The following is a 7,500-nucleotide window of genomic DNA, read 5'->3' on the forward strand; positions in this document are numbered from 1 at the left end:
ATCAATTTGCTGCAGCCATGAGATTCATGTTCTCCCCTCGGATTCATTCACTTAGACTCTCCCTCTTTCCCTCTTCCAGTGATTACTCTGTATGGAGGAGCTGCATTGTCAGTGTTTCCTGCCTTGAATTTGATGTTGTTACTGCTTCTGAAGGTCGCTTGATGGTTGATGTTTGCACCGACTGCTCTGTCGTGTTGCGTTGAACTGTGGGATTTAAATCCGCTGTATCAAAAACTCTGCGTTTCTTCTTCTTTGTTTTATAGTCTATTCCCTTATTTGTTTGTTTTACTGAGGGACCTAATCATTCGCCATTATCATTACTACATTGTCATTATTATTATTACATTATTATCATTATTACATTATCATTATTACATGATCATTATTATCATGATTACATTATCGTTATTCTCCTTATTACATTATCATTATTATCCTTTTTACATTATCATTATCATCATAGCCTTCTGTATTATTATCCTTATTGTTATCATTATCATTCCTATCATCTTTACCTTTAGTAGTAGTATCTATCACAATATTTCATCATCCTCAACATAGCACAGCAACACAGCATCTGCACCTCCATCTCAACTGCCTTTTGCCTCGAGTATCAACTACGCCCACATGACAAAAGCAAGATCCGATTCAGAGCACGCATCCCTTCCAAGGATTTGTCCGTCGGTGACCCACTTCCTCCCTTGAGTGAAAAAACCCACCTACTCTTGTGTATACGTGCGTCGTTGTGCTATGCAAAAGATCGAAAAAAAGGCTGAAAAAACAACAAACTATAGGCTATATGTAGGAAGAAGAAAGTTTCCGCACAGAATCACAATTGGAGGTTAACTTACGACAGAGCGCTACAGAATAAAGATGGATTTCAAAAGTTCTTAAGACCACACGAATCCGAGTTTTGGAAAAATGTTCGGATGGTTTTAAAAACGCCACAGGAATTATTCACAGACTATAAGCTATGAAGGATTCATGCTGAACATATTGTGAATAAAAGAAAAGAGGGGGGGAAACAAATCTTCTCGCTTTCCAGCTTATTCGTATTTATATTTGTCCTTTGTTCTTTATCAAGCGGGATTACTAAAAACAAGTCATAAAAGTTTTTATTTATTTGATCATGCACAATTTTACTCACGTTCTCCTTGCCATGTTCTGCATTTACTTTAGTTTTCACCTGATAAAGATGATGATAATGATAGTAATGAGGATAATAGTGACAAAAATAATGATAATGATGATAACAAGAAACATGATAATGACAACAATAATGATAATAATAATGGAAACAGCAGCAGTAGTAGTAAGGATAATGATAATAATGATAATATAAAGACAATGATAACAATGTTAGTAGCAATAATGATGGTAATAATGATAATGATTATGACAATGATAATAATAATGATAACAATAATAACTACAATGACAATAATGATAATATAAATAATAATGACAAACCATCAATGATAATTATAATGATGATAGTAAGAATAACAACTATGAAAGCACTACTGCCGCAAATGATGATTAAGATGATGATAATGATAACATTATTGATGATAATGATGATGATAATAACGATAATAATGATGATAATGATAATGATGACTATGATAATGATAGTGATGATTATGATAATGATAATGATGACTATGATGATAAATAGTTATAAGAAGGATAATATTGAACAGGTTGATAATGATAATGATAATGAGATGATTATAATAATGATAATAATAATAATGATCATGGTAATGATAATAACTATAGTTACAATAATGTCATAACAATGATAATGATAACAATGACACGAATAAATCAACAACAATAAGGGTAATGATTATGACTAGCACAATGCTGATAACAATAATGATGATTATGATAATGATAATAATAATAATAATGATACCGATAATAACAATAATGGTGGTGATTCTAATGAAAACAACAATGATGACAATAAATATAATGATTAAAACAACAACAATAAGAGCAAAAACAACAAACACAACATCAATAGAAACAACAACAACAAAAAGACAGTAATGATAATGGCAAAAAAAAAAAAAAAAAAATGATGACAATAAATTCATCAGAAGAACGTCTCGAACTCAACACAAATCCAAAAACCAAAAACCCAAATCTCAACATACCGTTGCTTTTGTCTGCATTCCGGATGTTGCGTCTCCGGTATGTAGCTTCGTATCGTGAAAATATGGACAGCAACTGATCGTATTTTTTTTGCGAATATTAAACAATGCTGTTGTTTTATATGTTTCTTTATATTTACATTTACATAGATAAATCAGTGAATGAATGTCTGTAACTGTATATATATATATATATATATATATATATATATATATATATATATATATATATATATATATATATAATATTTATATTTATATGTATACACACACACACACACAACACACACACACACACCACACACACACACAACATATATATATATATATATATTATATATATATATATATTATATATAATATATATATATATATATATATATATATATATATATATATATATATATATATATATATATATGCACACATGAATAACATTGATGATAACAATGATAATACGGATGATAAAAATAACTAGTCTTTACCCTGATTACCGTAAACGCTAAACTTTATAGTAAAAAGTGGCGGAGCCTTCCCGTAGACTTCCAGGAAGTAACTATATGTACGTTTACATAGATGAATATATATATATATATATATATATATATATATATATATATATATATATATTATATATATATATATATATATATATATGTGTGTGTGTGTGTGTGGTGTGTGTGTGTGTGTGTGTGTGTGTGCGTGTGTGTACAACACACACACACACACACACCACACACACATACATATATATATATATATATATATATATATATATATATATATATATATATATATATATTATATATATATATATATATACACAAGTACTTGTATATATATGTATATACATACATTTGCATATGTATATCTGTATATATATGTATATGTATACCCATATCTATATATATTCATTTATATATGTGTGTGTATGTGTGTATATATATGTGTAAACATACATATCTTTCTATCTAACTGTTTACTGTCTCTCTATCTATCTATCTATAGATATACATATTATAAATATATATATATTATATATATACCCATATATTATGTATATACACTATATTTATTTATAATGTATATAAATATATATATATACTTACATACATACATAGATAATATACATACATATATATATATATATATATATATATATATATATATATATATATTTATATATACACACACACACATATATTTATTTATATATATGCATATATACATACATAGATACATACATATATATATATATATATATATATATATATATATATATATATATGTATGTATACCCATAATAGTAATGATGATAGTAATAACCAAAAAAATCGACTGCCATAGACGCCAAACTTTCCCGGAGTATTTATAGTAAAAAGTGGCGGAGCTTTCCCGTAGACTTTAAACCGGGATGACAGCATACTCACGGCGGGGGACCGGGCCGACCGCACGCTTGTCGCATGAGTTTTCGCGGAGTAGCATTCTCACACCGCACGCCCCTAACCTGACTAATTTTAAGATGTCATCTCGACTTGCAGAATCCAGGTTAAAAAGCACAAGAAATTTAAAGTCTGGAATTTAATTACATGTCTTAAATGATGTTTGCAGAACGATGAAAAAGTTTTAATTAGTTTCATTTTGGGTGAAATACATTTTCATATATATAACGCTAGGGTACCTTGATAATGCAAACATAACTGTGTGACATAAACACGTGCTTGTCCGAGACATAAACAAAAGAAAGTGTTCTGAGCTGGTGTGGACTTTCACAGTTATTTTGTAAAGGGTAATTAAACTCCGGGAATTAATTTCTAGAATTGTTATTATGACTATCTTTATTACTGCTATTGTTATCTTAATCGTTATCAGTATCATTAGCATTATTATCATTATCATTAGGATCATGATAATTATTATCACTGTCATTCTTACAATAATGATAATGATAACGGTAATCATTATCATGATTATGATTATCATCATCACTTTTATAATTTTTGTTATTGTCATTGTCATCATTATTATCAATGTTGTCATTATTACTATGAATATTATTATCATTGTTATCGTTATTATCACAATTTTTATCATTATCAGTATCATCATCTATTATTACTACTAGCCTTATTTCTATAGACATTTACTAATATTGTTATCATTATCGTTATTGTTAATATCATTATTATCACTATTACTTTTATTATTATTATTATTATTATCATTATCATTATTATCAATATAATCATTTTTATTATTATTATCATTATTATTATTATTATCATCATTATCATTATTATTATCATTATTATTGTTATCATTATCATTATTATCACTATCTTTATCACTATCACTATCATTGGTATCATTATTATCCCTATCAGTTTTATCGTTATCATAATTTTCATTACTATAGATACTTTCATTATTGTAATTATCATTGTTTTATTACTATTATTATTATCATTATTTCATTATCATTACTATCATTGTTATTATCATCATTATTAATATCATTATCGCCAATTTCATTATCGTTATTATTTTTATCATAATTGTCATCACTATTATTATTTTTATCGTTATCATTATTACAATTGTCATCATTACCATTGGTACTATCATTGTTGTTATCATCATCATCATCATTAACATTATTACTAAAATTGTTATTGCTATTAAAATCATAATTACCATCATCATTAGAATGATCATTATTATTTCCATTATGATTATGATAAAATAAGGATGTTTTGATCAATCCATTTTTTCAACAATCTCGGTTACAACCACAGGTAATGACTACCTAGACTATTCAGTATCTACCTGCTACATTGTCCTTCATTTTCAAAATAAAAAAGGATACAAATTCGGTATTTCAGGAGGGTTTATGTGCTATTGACATAAATCGAAATAATTCATATCTGTAATAAGGATGTTTCACAATACCTGACATTTACTTATTTTGAAGATACACAGTAAACGTCGACACATACATCCAAATATAAGTAAACGTCCGTATATACATTCGAAAGGAACAAAATAAAAAGTAATAACGTTTCAACTCCACTTCGGATTCCTCTTCCGATGGAATCGAAGCCGAATTGGATAGTCGATGTAAATCTAGACAAGTATACATAGTAAACTGGAAGACCATAAGAACAAAGACCGAATCCAGTCACAGCAAGAGAGCCAAGGTCAAGTAATTTTGGGGAAAGTTTTGCCTACAAAAATGGAGGTAAGGTCATCTTGCCCCATTGTCCATTGTCATTGTCCGTTTAGGTTAATATTAGGGATTTTTTTTTTCTTTTTTTTGTGAAAAGGGTTTGTAACAATATTTCTTCTATGTGAACTGAAAGACTTGTGAATTCGTTTAGCTTAATTCCGGTGAGGTTCATGCCCTTTAAATATCACGTGAATAATATAATTATTAGATTCTCTGGCTTACCTAATATCGTGTTTATTTTTCTGAGGTTTACCAAAGTAGAATAAAGGTAAAAAATATTAAAAAGGATGCTTCAATAATGATTTACACAACGAATTAGGGTAGCTAACCACGCAACTGAATCAAGTTTAAAAAAAATAAGAAGCGACTGGTTAACTAATACGTTGCTGAAACTATTCCGAGTTTGTAAATAGAATTACGTTTCCGCAAATGAATGAGCCAGATATAATGATAAAAAAGATGATAATAGTGCTATCCTCGATGGCGAATCCTCTAAAGTTGTAGGAAAATTAAGCACCGAGCTGAAACTAAAGTAGGTTCTTTGGAGGTGTAAACACAACAAAATAAAACAGGACATTCTGGGTCTCATCGTGGCCTGGCAACCTCGCTCCTCTCGTCTCCGAGGTTGTTGCCAGATGCACGAGGTACACACATAAACTATCGTACAAGAGAAATATTATTATCGTACATAAAGGTACCCTCAAGAATATATGCTACACAATATACATATAACGAATAAATAACATTCACATGTTACATGTGCATTCATGTAACATGTAGTAACTTTGCAAATAATATTACAGCAGTAAAATAAATCATGGTACAACTAATATCACAATATTAGGCATTATCTGCTGTCTCATTGGTTTGGTGCATCACAGATATATCACACTATATATCACGAAATATATATATTTCGTATATCACATTACAATGTCCCACAAAAAGTGGTAGAGTAGTAATAGCAGTAGTGGTAAACGATTATTATAATTACAATTATTGTTACCATGATTATTATCTTTATTTGTAGTATCATTATTATGATTACTATCATCTGATCATAATAATGATAATAGCAATAAAAGTAGTGATAATAATAAGGATAGTTATAAAAACAATAATGAATATGACAATGTTAAAAGTACCATTCATCCAAGATATTAATAATAATAATCAAGATAACACAAAATAACCAAATCGCTGTTTAAAAATGACCATATAACATAACTACACATATACAACATATATATAAACCTATATACATAACCAGTAAATCCAAAGTAACGTATTTCACTTTGTTCACTGTTTCCTGGGTTCAAGGATTTGAATTCGGAAGGGGGTAGTCCCTGACCCCTACCTCTACCAGCTAGTCAGAGCATAACCCTTGTGTGGTAGTCACGTACGTATAACTCTCCTTCGTCCATTTATTTTGTATTTTCACTTATTTATTTTGGCCTTTGAATTTCTTTATAAAGAGGGGTTCACTGTCTATCTAAAATGTGTCTATCGGTGTGTATTTGATATTATGCATATCTTTGAATCAATATATATTAATACTTCATGGAACAGCGGTTATTTCATATATATTCCCTTTTATCAAAATGCATTATATTTTTCGGAGATAATGGTGATGGTAAATAAGTAAAGTTGTTTATTATACTATTATTTTGCGTATTAATTATATTTCCTGTTTTATTGGTGCTATAAGATGATATAAGTTTTTTTTTTCTAAAGTTTCGCAATGAAGCCGACTGAAGCTCCTACTGTTTAATAGCAATAATAATAATAAACAATAATAATAAAAATAATGATAACAATAATTATAATGATAGTAATAGTAATAATGATATCAATAATAATAATAATATAAATGATAGTAATGAAAAATGATGAAAAATATTAATGATTATATTGATAACAATGATAGTGATGATGATAGATTTTCAGTAATGATAAATGATATTAACAGTGATAATGATGATGACTGTAACAATATTGTTAGTGATGATAGTATTAATAATGATACTAATGATAATAGAAATGATACTCTAATTTAGCTTTACTTCAGAAAAAAATCGAAATATCAAGGCACAACTAAATTTGTTTGACACA

Source organism: Penaeus japonicus, unplaced genomic scaffold (assembly GCF_977035675.1).
Source record: "Penaeus japonicus unplaced genomic scaffold, GWHDUDI00000001_assembly GWHDUDI00000001, whole genome shotgun sequence".
Taxonomy (NCBI): Eukaryota; Metazoa; Arthropoda; class Malacostraca; order Decapoda; family Penaeidae; genus Penaeus; species Penaeus japonicus.